Below are 17,240 nucleotides of genomic sequence, written 5' to 3'. Positions count from 1 at the left end.
AGAAGAGATGTGTTGGGCCTTTTTCTCATTTGAGGTCAACAAATGGCCCCATGAAAATAGTTTTTTGATCTTTGTCTGCTTCTACACTTGTGTGCCAAAATTGGTGTGTCAAGAAGTGAGAACTGACCTGAGATTAGGGACATGGGTAAATGAGGTAGGTAAGTATTCATTTGGCAGACATTCTGTATTTCAATGTGAATTTTGTGAACTCAATACTATGTATGTATTCACTAAGGCTGAACTCACTCTTCCTCAGAAACTGAGGTGCAATAAAGAGGAATGTGCCTTTATGGTATTGGAGGAGAAATATTTATGCTTTAGTTTTTGCTATACCTTTGACATAAATATCACTTTGTAAAAACTAATAAATGCTAAATGACTAAATGAAAGTTTCTGACTAACATTAGGAGGAACACATCTGAAATATGCCCTTGAGTGTATTAGAGAATTAGAGAGTATTAGAGAAGTACTTTAACCCTCCTGCAATGTCCTTAGAATCCTTGTAGGGACTAGACTTGCTTTAGAAAAGTGAGACCAGAAAAACTGATAAAATGTAAGGGTCTTGAGGGAAGGGATCATTTTATTTTTTTCTATTAGTCTGTTTAGCATGTAGCACAACTTCTAGCACATAAATAAGCATTTAATACATTTTTGTTGATTTATTGAACTATAACTCAAATAACAACACATTTATAATTAAGACAGAATAGGGAAGTAAATAATAAGAGAAAATTAAATATAGTACAATCATTCTCAGCCCCATGCACAAAGGGGTAACTATTCCATTAGATTCCCACACTAGTGGGGAAGGTAGCACTACCAGAAAAATGCATGTTCCTAAGTAAAAAAGGATTGCATTGGTTCTAGAACAACTCTTTGGGCTCAAGCCCACACAGCCTCCTGTGTGTCCCTGGTTCTTAAAAAAAAAAAATTAAACAATATTGAACTCTTCACAAATTTCTTTGTCATCCTTGTACAGGAGCCATGCTAATCTTCTCTATATCCTTCCAATTTTAATATGTGTGCTGCCAAATCAGTACTCTCATTGGTTCTGCATTCCAACACAGTTCTCTTCATTCCTTAAAACTCTTCTTGACATTTCTATTCCATTTTGCCTGTACAAGGAAAATTCCACTTAGTTTCCACCATATGTCATTACTGTGTTTCCATAGCTGCCATTCATTGCTACTCTGCTAAGCTGCAATTGCCATCTGGTGTGTTATCATATACTCTAGTGACTTCTTCTTCTCTTGAGATTGAGGGAAGATTTTGTACATACCTTATAATAATTTCCTGATTTATACTTTCCCAATCTTACCTCTGATAATAAAGAAAAAGTTTTGTTTAATGGTTAACTGACAAAATGATAATGCTTGACAGTGTATGCATGCAACTTTCTGTCCTTTTTGTACCTTACTTCTCTATTCATAGGAAATGACTGACTGAAAATGTTTCTCTGAATTTTCCAGGTTTATTATTTCTGATGTGACAATAATGTGGTGTTACATTCATGAGTTTTCCCAAATACCTACTATCACAGATACCTACTACTTTGTTACCTATATTTTATCAACACAAAACTAATAATATATACTTTGACAAAAATACTTACCTTCTTTGTTGTCATTATTTAGTTTTAGTAGTGGTATCACTAGGTCAAAAATATTTATGGTTGAATGAGTTTTCTCCCATATGTCCAAATTGTTTTCAAGAATGATTAGATCAACCCAAAGATTCTAACTTTTGGGATAAGAATTCATTATTTGATAAAAACCTGCTGGGATAACTGGAAATTAGTATGGCAGAAACTAGGCAAGGACCCACACTTAACACCATATACCAAGATAAGATCAAAATGGATCCATGACCTAGGCATAAAGAACGAGATTATAAATAAATTAGAGGAACATAGGATAGTTTATCTCTCAGACTTGTGGAGGAGAAAGAAATTTGTGACCTAAGATGAACTAGAGACCATTACTGATCACAAAATAGAAAATTTTGATTATATCAAATTAAAAAGTCTTTGTACAAACAGAACTAATGCAAACAAGATTAGAAGGGAAGCAACAAACTGGGAAAACATCTTTACAGTTAAAGGTTCTGATAAAGGCCTCATTTCCAAAATATATAGAGAACTGACCCTAATTTATAAGAAACCAAGCCATTCTCCAATTGATAAATGGTCAAAGGATATGAACAGACAATTTTCAGATGATGAAATTGAAACTATTACCATTCATATGAAAAAGTGTTCCAAATCACTATTGATCAGAGAAATGCAAATTAAGACAACTCTGAGATACCACTACATACCTGTCAGATTGGCTAAGATGACAGGAAAAAATAATGATGAATGTTGGAAGAGATGCAGGAAAACTGCAACACTGATGCATTGTTGGTGGAGTTGTGAACGAACCCAACCATTCTGGAGAGCAATCTGGAATTATGCCCAAAAAGTTATCAAAATGTGCATACCCTTTGATCCAGCAGTGCTACTACTGGCTTATATCCCAAAGAGATACTAAAAAAGGGAAAGGGATCTGTATGTGCCAAAATGTTTGTGGCAGCCCTGTTTGTAGTGGCTAGAAACTGGAAAATGAATGGATGCCCATCAATTGGAGAATGGCTGGGTAAATTGTGGTATATGAATGTTATGGAATATTATTGTTCTGTAAGAAATGACCAGCAGGATGAATACAGAGAGGCTTGGAGAAATTTACATGAACTGATGCTAAGTGAAATGAGCAGAACCAGGAGATCATTATACACTTCAACAACGATATTGTATGAGGACATATTTTGATGGAAGTGGATTTCTTTGACAAAGAGACCTAACTGAGTTTCAATTGATAAGTGACGGACAGAAGCAGCTATTTTATTTAGAACTTTTGATCATGTATCATGTATTTGGAAAATAGCTCTCATATATATTCCCATGGATTTCTATGTATCTTGGGTAGCAAATATTTATCAGATATATTTTATGCAAAGAATTTTTTCCTAATGTACATTTCTTTCTATTCTATCAAAACTAATTTTGTTTCTGTAAGAGCTATTTAATTTTATGTAGATGAAATTCTTGATGACAGTCTATGTTCTATATTTGTAAAAAGCATTCCCTCCTAGCCATAAATCTGAAAGTTACTCCTTTCCATCCTTTTCTATTTTATTTTGTGATATGTAATATGGAGATTTGTGATAGTATAGCTCAATTGGAATATAGCTAGATAGTTATCTGATCTGAAATTTGGCTCATTCTCCTTTGCAGAGAAACTAATTTTGTGTAATGGAGAGAAGGAAGAGGAAGAAGGCAGGCAAGATCTAGGACAATTTCTTCCTTATTCTCCAAGAATAATATTTGGGCTAGAATTATATTTATTTACCACACATCAAATGTTGATAATTCAGGGAATGAGTAGGATGCTCTCTTTAAATGATTCAAAATAATAAGTTCTTCATCCAACATCTGAGTTTTTGGGTTTTATCAAAGCTACTGTGCTAATTTGTTTCTACATATTGTTCATCTAATCTATTCCATTATCCAACCACTCTTTTTCTTATCCAACAGTAAATTGTTTTGATGATTATCACTTAGTAATATATTTTGAGATCTGATACTTGGCTATCTTCCTTCACATTTTTTCATTGATTCCTTTGCCAGTCTTGACTTTTTGTTCCTCTAGATGAATTTTGTTATTATTTTATCTAGCTTTATAAAATAATCTTTTGATAGTTTGATTGATATAACACTGGATAAATAAATCAGTGTAGGTAATATTATCATTTTTATTATAGTGATTCTGTCTTTCCATGAACAATTAATATTTATCCAATTATTTAGATGTCTTTATTTTTTTGGAGTTTTAAAATTATTCATATAATTCCTTTATGTGACTTGAAAAATGGAATCTCAAGTATTTTACATCATCTGCAATGATTTTTCATTACATTTTTATCTTTCCTGCTAGATTTTGTTGATAATATATAGAAATACTGATGATTTGTGTGAGTTTATTTTATCTTCTACCTCTTTGTTAAAGTTGTTAATTATTTCAACTAGTTTTTTTTAATTTACTCTCTAAGGTTCTTATATCATCAAAGTGATACTTTTGTCTCATTTTCTATCATCATTCCTTCAATTTCATTTTCTTCTTTTATTGCTATAGTCAGCATTTCCAGAACAATATGGAAATATTAGCAATAACAGATATTTTTGCTTCGTCTCTGAACTTATTGGAAAAGCTTGTAGTACATTCACATTATAAATAATGCTTGCTCTCTGTTTTATATAGATTTTACTTATTTTAAGAAAAGCTTCTTTTATTCCTTAGGAATGGGTATTATATTTTGTTAAAAGTTTTTTCTTAATCTATTGAAATAATCATAAGGTTTTTATGTTAATATATGTCAATTTTGCTTATAAACTTACTAGTATTGAACTTGTCCTGTGTTTCTGATATAATCCATCCTGATTATAGTTTATAATTTTTTGGTGACACATTACTATAATCTCCTTGTTAGTATTTTATTTTAAAATGTTTTTTGCATCAACATTTAGTCTATAATTTTTTTTCCCTGTTTTATGTTTTAAAATCACATTTATCATAGAAGAAATTCAGTAAGACTCCCAAATTAATTCTTCTTTGAATATTTGGTAAGATTCATTTATAAATACACTTTATCCTGTTTTTGTATGTGTTTGTGTGTGTGTGTGTGTGTGTGTGTGTGTGTGTGTGTGTGTGTGTTGTTGTTGTTGTTGTTTAATTAGAGAGTTCATTTATGGTTTATTTAGTTTATTTATTTTTGTATGAGATAATTACTCCTTTTTATCTCCCCCACAGTTCTGTTTTTTTAAAAAAATAATCACTCTATCATACTCAGTTCATTCCAGCCCTTCTTTCAATTACCCAGATAATGATAAGAATCATAAGAGTTCTCCTAATTTTTTTTCTCATACAAGTAGTAAACAATTTTATCTTACTGAATCCCTTATACTTGGTCTTTAACATTTACCTTATATTTCTCCTAGATATATCAATTTTTCCCTTAATTTTTTAGGAGTTTATCACAAAAATCTGAAAGTCTTTCAGTATTCTATTTTCTAATTTTTAAAATCTGGGCTATTTTTATTTTTGTAAATATTCATCCATTTAATTTAGATTGGCATTATATTTGGGCAAAATAGTGCCAAATAATTGCTTTAATTTCTTTTTTTAAAAAATCCCAATAAATTAAACAATTGAGTTTATCTGTTTTACTTTATTTATTTTTTTTCACAAAGCCAGATCCTAGTTTTATTAGTTCAGTGGGTTAAAACCTATTGTAATAAATATTATATTAATTATTTAGATATGACTTTATTTGTATAAAAAGTGTTTTATATGTACATTCATATAGTTTCTATGTGCTTTGGCAGGTACATACCCAAGTATTTTATACTGTATTAAGTATTTTAAAAGCCTAAACCAAATACTGAATGATATTGCTGATACAGTATACTTTTTCTATTTTTCTCTTTTGATTAAATCTATTTTAACTTTAACTTTGTCTGATTACCATTCTTTTTACATAATAATTCTACTTTTGCCCTTTATATTATCTTTTTGTGTATCTGTCATTTTGATAGTGTTTCCTGAAAACAACATATTTTTTAATTCAATTTTTAAATCTGCCATCCATATCTGTTTTATGGGCAAATTCATACATTCACATTCTAAGTTACAATTGTTGGTTGTGTATTTTCCTCTTATTTTTCTCACTATCCTTCTCTTCCTATTTATCCTATCTCTCCTCACTCTCTGCTTTTTTTCTACTGAGTGCCTCTCCCTCCTATCCCTTAACTTAGCCATTCCACCAATAGTCTCTTCCTTATCCTCTCTCTTCACCCTATATCCCTTGGCCTTTTTTTTTTCTTTCTGAATTGAAAAGATTTTTATTCTTTTCTAGATATTTGTTGTTCCCTCTTTAATCCATTCAGGATAAGAGTAAGATTTCAGCACTATCTGCCCTCCCTCCTACTAGCTTCTTTTTGTATCACTTTTTCCTTTTATGACTCATGTTGTATGAGATAATTATTCCTTTTTATCTCCCCTACAAGTCTGTTTTTTCCTTTAAATAATCACTCCATCATACCCAGCTCATCCCAGCCCTTTCTTTCAATTACCCAGATAATGATGAGAATCATACGAGTTCTAATATTTTCACATATAAGTAGTAAACAATTTGATCTTACTGTATCCCTTATAATTGGTTTTTAAAATTTATCTTATATTTCTCCTACATGTTATAGGTCAACTTTTCCCTTAATTTTTGAGGGGCTTATCACAAAAATCTGAAAGTCTTTCAATTCATTAAATATCTTTTTTTTTTTTAATTCAAGATTATACTTAACTTTGCTGGGTAAGGGTCATAACCCCAGTTCTTTTGCTCTACAGAATATAGTTTTCTAAGATTTACAGACTTTCAATATAGTAGTTGTTAGGTCTTTTGTAATCCTTATTGTAACAGATTCATAATTTTTAATTTTTTTCTTGTTGTTGCTTCCAATATTTTCTCCTTAACCTGGGAGCCTTGAAACTTGACTATAATATTCCTCTAAATTTTCCTTCTGTGATATATCTTTTTGGTGATCATAAGTAGCTTTTTTTTTCTATTTCTGCTCTGCCTTCTTGTTCTAGAATTAAAGAGCAATTTTCTTTAATTTCTTGGAAAGAGCAGAGCAAAGATGTAGGAGAGGACACATGTTATTTCCCTGACCTTCTCCCACAACCCTAACACTAATTATGAAATTCAGCCTCTGAATTAGCTCTGGACTGAAAGAATCCATGAATATTGGGAGTGTAACAAATTAACAGCAAAAGATAATTTCAAAAATCACCAGAAAAGGTCTGTTTCAATTGGCACAGAGGGAGGTGGGCCAAGTGCAAGCAAGTTGAGCACAGACAACAAGCATAGCACAGAGTCTCGGGATGGTGAGAGTTCTGTGCAGGAAGAATCTATGGGAGGAATCTACAGCAGCCCTAGCTGCAAACACAAAAAAAAGTGAACCCAGAAATGTCAGAAACTCACAGAACCTGGCCATGCCTACCCAGCACCAGGAGTGAGTCAGTATGGACTCAGTGTAGCCACTGCCACTTGTAGAGGAAACTTGGGCAACCTCCATTGCCCTAAAAACACATCTCAATTTAAAAAATGAATAAAAAAGCAAAAGAACTCTGACCATAGAGTTTTTATGGTGAAAGAACAGATTTCAAACATTGAGGAGACTAAATTGGTCCCCATCATATAAGGCTCTCCTAGAAGAAATTATAAAAAGATCTTAAAAGAGAGCTAGAAGAAAAATGGGGAAAGGAAATGAGAACTTTACGAGAGCATTTGGAAAAGGCAGCACAGAAATTATCTGAAGAAAATTCACTACAAAATAGTGAAATGGAAATAGTATATAACTCCTTAAGAAAATAGATTTGACAAAATGGAAAAAGAAAACAACTCCCTGAAAAACAGAATTTGTGAAATGGAAAAAGAAAACAACCCCCTAAAAACAGAATCTGTGAAATGGAAAAAGAAAATAAGTCCTTAAAAAACAGAATTTGTGAAATGGAAAAATAATTCATAGAACAAAACAACAAAAGAATCAATCAAACTGTGGCTCTCTTCAACATTAAGATGATTTGGACCAGTTCCAGTTGTACAGTGATGAAGAGAACTATTTACACCCAGAGAGAGAATCATGGGAACAGATGGTAGAACACAGCATATAGCATTCTCACTCTCTCTCTTATTATTTGCTTGCATTTTGTTTCTTTTTTCTCAGTTTTTCTTTTTCTTCCTCCTTGATCTGATTTTTCTTGTGCAATCAGATGGCTGTGTGGATATGTATACACATATTGGATCTGGCATGTATTTTGGCATATTTGGCATGTATTGGACTGCCTGCTGGGTGAGGAAGGGGATGGGGGAAGAAGGGGAAAATTTGCAGCAAGGGGTTATGCAGGAGTCAATGTTGGAAAAAATTACCCATGCATATGTTTTGTGAATAAAAAAGCTTAAATTTTAAAAAAAATGAAAAGGTCAAAAAATGCAAGAACAAGAAAAAAAAAAGAATCAGTCAAGCAAAACAAAACAAAACAAAACAAAAAAAAAAAAAAACAGAAAGAAAAAGAAAAATAGAAAAAAATGTAAAATATCTACTTGGGAAAACACTGACCTGGAAAATAGATCTAGGAGAGACAATCTAAGGATTATTGGATTTCTGGAAAACCATCATGAAAAAAAGAGCCTAGATACTATTTTCCAGGAAATCATCAAAGAGAACTTCCTGGATGATATAAAATTAAAGGGTAAAATAGCCATTGAAAAAATTCACCAAGCACCTACTAAAAGAAACCCCAAAATTAAAAGTCCAAGGAATATTGTAGCTAAATTTTGGAACTATTGGACCAAAGAAAAAATATTACAAGCAGCCGGAAAAAAAAATTCAAATACCAAGGAGCCACAATAAGGATTATCCAGGACCTAGAAGCTTTCATTGTAAAGGACAGAAGGGCCTAGAATCTGATATTCCGAAAGGCAGAGCAATTTGGAATGCAGCCAAGTATAAACTACCCTGCTAAAATGAGCATTTTCTTTCAGGGAAGGAGATGGATATTTAATGAAATAGGTGAATTCTATTCATTTCTGATGAAAAGACCAGAGTTAAACAAAAATTTGACCTAAAAATATAGAAGTCAAGAGAAGCATATCAAAAGATAAAAAGAAAAGAACTCCTGAAAACTGTATCTCTGTTATGAGTGTGGGAGCCATCTGCCAGTGGCTGCTGGAAGTCTAAATCAGAACTGTAGAATGGATCTCTTCATGTGAGAGGATGATGATGATGATACAAGGAGATTGAGAGGCAGTTGCTGTTCTCTGACCTCTCTTCTGAGAGGCTGTTGCATTGTCAGACCTCTCTCCACTTCCCTCTTGCCTTCAATTTATTTCATTCCCAATCCACAAGGAACATCTGTGTTAGTAAAAGCTGCTTTGCAACTCCTTCAAGTGTTATGATTCATAGCTGTGGAGGCTCTTGGAGAACTGATCTGCCCCTTCACTTAGGCATGGTTCTTAACATAGAGAGTGCTTGTATAATTTGATTTTACTGTTATAACAACAACAACAACAACAACAACAACAACAACAACAAAACTAGAGATGGAAAGGGGATTGCACTGGAAAAAGGGGAAAGTGGAGGTAAAATGAGGGAAATTACATCTCAGGAAGAGGCAAAGAAAACATTATAATTGAGGGAAAGAAGGGAGGATAAAGATAAGATTGTGTAAATCTTACTCTCGTCAGATTTGGCTCAAAGAGAAAATATTAGAGATATTTGGTTTCATATAGAAACTTCTCTCACACCTTATAGAAAAGTGAGAGGGGAAAGGAGAAAAGGGAAGGGGTAAGCTAAATAGAAGAGAAAACAGAAATAGTAGGGGAAAGGTATAAGAAAGGGGGAGGGACTCTAATGGGGGAAGGCTGCTTGAGGCAAGTGGAGCTCATAAGTAAAATATTGAGAGGAAGGAAAGGGGAAAAGAAAAAGAGAAAAGTATAATTTGGGGTTCACAAGATGGCAGGAAATACAGAAATAGTAGTTTTAACCATAAATGTGAATGGGGTGAACTCTCCAACAAAGTGGAAGAGGATAGCAGAATGGATTAAAAGTCAGAATCCTACAATATGTTGTTTACAAGAAACACATTTAATGCATAGTGAAACATATAGAGTAAAGGTAACAGGCTGGAGCAGAATCTATTAAGCTTTAGATGAAGTAAAAAAGCAGGAGTAGCCATCCTGATTTCAGATTAAGCAAAAGCAAATAAAAAAAATTAATTAAAAAAGATAAGGAAGAAAATTATATCTTGCTAAAGGGCACCACAGATAACGAAGCAATATCAATACTAAACATATATGCACCAAATGCTGTAGCATCTAAATTCCTAAATAAGTTAAAAGAGCTGCAAGAAGAAATAGACAGCAAAACTATAATAGTGGGAGATCTCAACCGTGCTTTCTCAGAAGTAGATAAATCAAACCCCAAAATAAATAAGGAAAAAGTTAAAGAGGTAAATAGATGACTAGAAAAGTTAGGTATGATCTTTGGAGAAAATTGAATGGAGACAGAAAGGAGCACACTTTTGTCTTGGCAGTTCATGGAACCTATACAAAATTAACCATATATTAGGACATAAATACCTCAAAATCAAATGCAGAAAGGCAGAAATTATAAATGCATTTTTTCAGAGCATGGTACAATAAAAATTACATTCAGTAAAAGGCCAAGGGAAAATAGACCAAAAAGTGATTGAAAACTAAATAATCTCATCCTAAAGAATGAATGGGTAAAAACAGCAAATCATATAAGAAATGACCAGCAGGATGAATACAGAGAGGCTTGGAAAGACTTACATGAACTGATGCTGAGGGAAATGAGCAGAACCAGGAGATCATTATACACTTCAACAACAATACTGTATGAGGATGTATTCTGATGGAAGTGGATATCTTCGACAAAGAGAAGTTGTAATTCAGTTCCAATTGATCAATAATGGACAGAATCAGCTACAACAAAGGAACACTGGGAAATGAGTGCAAACTGTTTGCATTTTTGTTTTTCTTCCCAGATTATTACCTTCTGAATCCAATTCTTCTTGTGCAACAAGAGAACTGTATGGTTCTGCACACATACATTGTATCTAGGATATACTATAACATAGTTAACATATATAAGACTGCCTGCCATCTAGGGGTAGGGGAGGAAGGAGGGAAAGGAAAAGTTAGAACAGAAGTGATTGCAAGGGATAATGTTGTAAAAAATACCCATGCATTTGTTCTTTCAATAAAAAGTTATAATAATTTAAAAGACAGCAAATCATAGATTCAATTAATAATTTCAACCAAGAGAATGACAATAATGAGACAACATATCAAAATTTGTGGGATGCAGCAAAAGTGGTAATAAGAGGAAATTTTATATCTTTAGATGCTTACTTGCATAAAATAGAGAAAGAGAAGATCAATGAATTGGGCTTGCAACTAAAAAGCAAGAAAAAGAGCAAATTAAAAACAAACACCAAATGTGAAATATTAAAAATAAAATGAGAATAATAAAATTGAAAGTAAAAAAACTACTGAATTAATAAAACTAAGAATTAGTTTTATAAAAAAACAACAAAACAGATAAACCTTTAATTAATTTGATTAGAAAAAGGAAAGAGAAAAATCAAATTGTCAGTCTCAAAAATGAAAAGGGAGAACCTTTCACCAATGAAGAGAAAATAAAACAATAATTAGGAGTTACTTTGCCCAACTTTATGCCAATAAATTTGATGACCTAAGTGAAATGGAGGATTATCTACAAAAATATAGATTGCTCAGATTGACAGAAGAGGAAATAAATGGCTTAAATAGTCTCATTTTAGAAAAAGAAGTAGAACAAGCTATTAATCAACTCCCTAATAAAAAAATCTTCAGGGCAGATGGATTTATGTGTGAATTCTGCCATACATTTAAAGAACAATTAATTCCAATACTACATGAACTATTTGAAAAAATAGGGTCCTTTGTTCCCTATCAATTCCTTTTATGACACAGACATGGTACTGATACCTAAACTAGGTAGAATGAAAACAGAGATAGAAAATTACAGACCAATCTTCCTAATGAATATTGATGCAAAAATCTTAAATAAGGGGCAACTAGGTAGTACAGTGGATAGAGCACCAGTCCTGAAGTCAGGAGGACCTGAATTCAAATGTGGCCTCAGACACTTAACACTTCCTAGCATGTGGCCCTGGGCAAGTCACTTAATCCCAATTGCCTCAGGGGAAAAAAAAAACTTAAATAAAATATTAGCAAAGAAATTCCAGAAAGTCATCACCAGGATAACACACCATGATCAAGTAAGATTTATACCAAGAATTCAGGGCTGGTTCAATATTAGGAAAACTATTAGCATATATCAATAACAAAAACTAACAAAAATCATATGGTTATCTCAATAGATGCAGAAAAAGCGTTTGATAAAATCCAACATTCATTCCTATTAAAAACACTAGTGAGTATAGGAATAAATGGACTTTTCCTTAAAATAGATAGTAGCATCTATTTAAAACCATCAGTAAGCATCATATGTAATGGTGATAAACTGCAACCATTCCCAGTAAGATCAGGTGTGAAACAAGATGGCCCACTATCACTATTACTATTCAATATTATATTAGAAATGCTAGAGTTGGCAATTAAGAGTTGAGAAAGAGATTAAAGGAATTAGAGTAGGTAATGAGGAAACCAAATTATCACTCTTTGCAGATGATATGATGGTATACTTAGAGAACCCCAGAGATCCTACTAAAAAGCTATTAGAAATAATCCACACCTTTAGCAAAGTTGCAGGATACAAAATAAATCCACATAAATCCTCAGCATTTTTATACATCACCAACAAATCCAACAGCAAGAGTTACAAAGAGAAATTCCATTTAAAATAATTATCGATAGCATAAAATATTTGGAAATCTATCTGCCCAAGGAAAGTTAGGAACTATATGAGCAAAACTACAAAACACTTTGCACACAAATAAAGTCAGATCTAACCAACTGAAAAAATATTAAGTGCTCTTGGATAAGTAGAGCAAATATAATAAAGATGACAATACTACCTAATCTATTTATTTAGTGCTATACCAATCAGACTCCCAAAAAACTATTTTATTGACCTAGAAAAAATAACAACAAAATTCATCTGGAAGAATAAAAGGTCAAGACTTTCAAGGGAATTAATGAAAAAAAAATCAAATGAAGGTGGCCTAGCTGTACCAGATCTAAAACTATATTATGAAGCAGTGGTCACCAAAACCATTCGGTATTGGCTAAGAAATAGACTCATTGATCAGTGGAATAGGTTAGGTTCACAGGACAAAATAGTCAATAACTTTAATAATCTAGTATTTGAAAAACCCAAATACCCCAGCTTTTGGGATAAGAATTCACTGGGTTTTTTTGTTTGTTTGTTTGTTTTTTTAGTTTGAAGGATTTTTTAGAGTTCTTCATCTTTCTTTCTTTCTTTCTTTCTTTCTTTCTTTCTTTCTTTCTTTCATAGCTTTTTATTTACAAGTTATATGCATGGGTAATTTTACAGCATTGACAATTGCCAAACCTTTTATTCCAATTTTTCCCCTCCTTTCCCCACCCCTTCCCTCAGACAGCAGTTTAACCAATACATGTTAAATATGGTAAAGTATAAATTAAATACAATATAAGTATACATGTCCAAAAAGTTATTTTGCTGTATAAAAAGAATTGGACTTTGAAAAAGTGTACAATTAGCCTGTGAAGGAAATCAAAAATGCAGGTGGACAAAAATAGAGTGATTGGGAATTCTATGTAGTAGTTCATAGTTATCTCCCAGAGTTCTTTTGCTGGATGTAGCTGGTTCAATTCATTACTGCTCTATTGGAACTGGTTTGGTTCATCTCATTGTTGAAGATGTCCGCATCCATCAGAATTGATCATCATATAGTATTGTTGTTGAAGTATATAATGATGTCCTGCTCATTTCACTCAGCATTAGTTCATGTAAGTCTCTCCAGGCTTTTCTGAAATCATCCTGTTGGTCATTTCTTACAGAACATAATATTCCATAATATTCATATACTACAATTTATTCAGCTATTCTCCAATTGATGGGCATCCACTCAGTTTCCAGTTTCTGGCCACTACAAAGAGGGCTGCCACATACATTCTTGCACATACAGGTCTCTTTCTCTTCTTTAAAATCTCTTTGGGATATAACACTGCTGAATCAAAGAGTATGCAAAGTTTGATAACTTTCTGAGCATAGTTCCAAATTGCTCTCCAGAATGTCTAAGTGTATTCACAATTCCATCAACAATGTATCAGTGTCCCTGTTTTCCCACATTCCCCTCCAACAAAGAATTCACTGTTTGATAAAAACTGCTGGGAAAATTGGAAATTAGTATGGCAGAAACTAGGCATTGACCCACACTTAACACCGTATACCAAGATAAGGTCAAAATAGGTTCATGATCTAGTCATAAAGAATGAGATTATAAATAAATTAAAAGAACATAGGATAGTTTACCTTTCAGAAGGAGGTGTGAAGGAGGAAAGAATTTGTGACCAAAGAAGAACTAGAGATCATTATTGATCACAAAATAGATAACTTTGCTTATATTAAGTTAAAAAGTTTTTGTATAAGCAAAATTAATACAGACAAGATTAGAAGGGAAGCAATAAACTGAGAAAATATTTTTATAGTCAAAGGTTCTGATAAAGGTCTATTTCCAAAATATATAGAGAATTGACTCTAATTTATAAGAATTCAAGCCACTGTCCAATTGATAAATAGTCAAAAGATATGAACAGACAGTTCTCAGATGAAGAAATTTAAACTATTTCTAACCATATGAAAAGATGCTCCAAGTCATTATTAATCTGAGAAATGCAAATTAAGACAACTCTGAGATACCACTACACACCTGTCAGATTGGCTAAGATGACAGAAAAAGATAATGATGAATGTTGAAGGGAATGTGGGAAAATTGGGACACTTATGCATCGTTGGCAGAGTTGTGAATAGATCCAACCATTCTGCAGTGCAATTTGGAACTATACTCAAAAAGTTATCAAATTGTGCATATCCTTTGATCCAGCAGTGTTACTACTGGGCTTATATCCCAAAGAGATATTAAAGAAGGGAAAGGGACCCATATGTGCAAAAATGTTTGTGGCAGCTGTTTTTGTAGTGGCTAGAAACTGGAAGTTGAATGGATCCCCATTAATTTGAGAATGGCTGAATAAATTATGGTATATATATGTTATGGAATATTATTGTTCTGCAAGAAATGACCAACAGGATGATTTCAGAGAGGTCTGGAAAGACTTACATGAACTGATGCTAAGTGGTATGAGCAGAACCAGGAATTCATTATACACTTCAACAACAAGACTATATGATGGTCAATTCTGATGAACTTGGCTCTCTTCAACAATGAGAATTCAAACCAATTCCAATTGCTCAGTGATGAAGAGAGCCATCTACATTCAGAGAGAGGACTGTGAGAACTGAGTTGGACCACAACATAGACTTTTCAGTCTTTTTGTTGTTTGCTTGTATTTTGTTTTCTTTCTAAGGTTTTTTTTCTTCTTTCTTGATTTGATTTTTCTTGTGCAGCAAGATAACTGTATAAATATATATACATATATTGGATATATCATATATATATATCATATATCAATCAAAGTCCGATTCTTTTTATATAGCAAAATAACTATTTGGACATGTAAACTTATATTGTTTTTAACTTATACTTTAACATATTTAGCATGTATTGGTCAACCTGCTATCTGGGGGAGGGGGTGGGGAAAAGAGGGGAAAAATTGAAACAAAAGGTTTGGCAATTATCAATGCTGTAAAATTACCCATGCATATAATTTGTAAATAAAAACTATGAAAAAATTGGATATAACATATATATCATATCATATTGGATAATATCATATATATTATCTAATCTTGGATATGTCATTAACATATTTAATGTCTATTGGACTACCTGCCATCCAGGGGATGAGGTGGGGGGAAGGAGGGAAAAATTTGGAACAGAAGGTTTTGCAAGGATCAGTGTTGTAAAATTACGCATGCATATGTTTTGTAAATAAAAAGCTTTAATTAAAAAAAACAAACCCTATGGTTATAATGAAAAAAAAATTAGAAAAATATCTTTAGCAGTCCTTTTCATAGTGGCAAGAAACTGGAAACTGAGTGAATGCTCATTAGTTGGAGAATGGCTGAAGAAATTATGGTATATGAATGCTATGGAATATTATTGTTCGGTAAGAAATGACCAACAGGATGATTTCAGAAAAGCTTGGACAGACTTACATGAAGTAAAATGAGCAGAACCAGGAAATACACAGCAACAGTAAGATTATACCATGATCAATTCTGCGTGTATGTGGCTCTTTTCAATAATAGGATGATTCAGGCCAGTTTCAATGGTCTTGTGATGTCATCTGCACCCAGAGAGAGGACTGTGGAAACTGAGTGTGGATCACAACATAGTATTTTCTTTCTTTTTGTTGTTTTTTGCTTTCCATTTTGTTTTCTTTCTGATTTTTTTCCTTTTTGATCTGATTTTTGATGATAATTGTGGAAATATGTGCAGAAGAATTGCACATCCTTAACATATATTGAATTACTTGCTGTCTAGGAGTGGGAGTGGGAGGAGAGGAGGGGAAATATTTGGAACACAAGGTTTTGCAAGGGTGAATGATGAAATTTATCCATGTATATGATTTGAAAATAAAAAGCTTTAAAAAATAATTTCTTGCAATATTGTTTCAAGATTCTTTTTTTAAATCAAAAATTTCAGATAGAGCTTTTAATATTATTTCTCTTTGATCTGTTCTTAAGATCTTTTTCTGATAAGATGTTTTATCCTTTCTTCTAATTTTACATTTTGTTGATTTTGTTTTATTATTTCTTGATATCTTAGAATATTATTAGATTTTTTTTGCCCAAAATCTAGTTTCCAATTTTCTTTAGTTTTTGATTATTTTGATTATTATTTTTTTGATTATTAATATTATTATTAAGTTGGCTGACTTTTTTTCATAATTTTTTTTTATTTTCTTGGATTGCTCTTTTTTTTTTTTCTAATTTCTTATTTGAATTTTAAAGTTCTTTTAAAATACTTCTAAGAACTCTTTTTGTGCTTGAGTCCATTTAATAATTCTTAGGGAGTGGCCATTTAAAATTCCTTTATCTTCTTCTGAATATGAACCCAGATCATCCATATTCCCATAATAGCTGTCAATGGTTGAGTTCTTTCTCCCTTGCTTGCTCATTTTTATTCATTTATTTTGTTTTGATCAGATATTAAAGTAACCAGGTTCTAGTCCAGGAGTATGGAGACTCCCCAAGATTCAAATTCTTTTTACTGTTGTTTTCTATGTATGTGTACTCAGATGAGAAGTTCAAGTTTTACATATTCCTCATCCTCATTTTCCTCTCCATTGTAAAAATAGTTCCTTTTACACCTTTTTTTTTTGGTGATAATATTTTACCCAATCTTCCCCTCTCTTCTCCCTTCTACTAGTGCACACCTCTTTCACACTTTTCTGTTTTTCTTTTGAGACTGCCCAAAAATATGTTCAACCTATGTTCACACCCATGCCCTCTA

General features: G+C 32.4%; 1 protein-coding gene and 1 non-coding gene across 2 annotated transcripts in view; both read right to left on the bottom strand.

Annotated features, from left to right (window-relative positions):
- TTC6 (tetratricopeptide repeat domain 6) overlaps positions 1 to 17,240 on the bottom strand; it is a 288,496-nt gene that overhangs the window by 253,118 nt on the left and 18,138 nt on the right. The gene's annotated exons all lie outside the window — the stretch shown is intronic.
- On the bottom strand, positions 935 to 1,040 carry LOC127552543 (U6 spliceosomal RNA). The gene has a single exon (XR_007951419.1). It is a non-coding gene; the product is annotated as a U6 spliceosomal RNA (small nuclear RNA).

The sequence above is a fragment of the Antechinus flavipes genome, chromosome 2 (genome assembly GCF_016432865.1).
Source record: "Antechinus flavipes isolate AdamAnt ecotype Samford, QLD, Australia chromosome 2, AdamAnt_v2, whole genome shotgun sequence".
In the NCBI taxonomy this organism is placed as follows: domain Eukaryota; kingdom Metazoa; phylum Chordata; class Mammalia; order Dasyuromorphia; family Dasyuridae; genus Antechinus; species Antechinus flavipes.
Note: the sequence above shows the minus strand (reverse complement) of the source record. Positions and strands in the feature narration are given on the sequence as shown.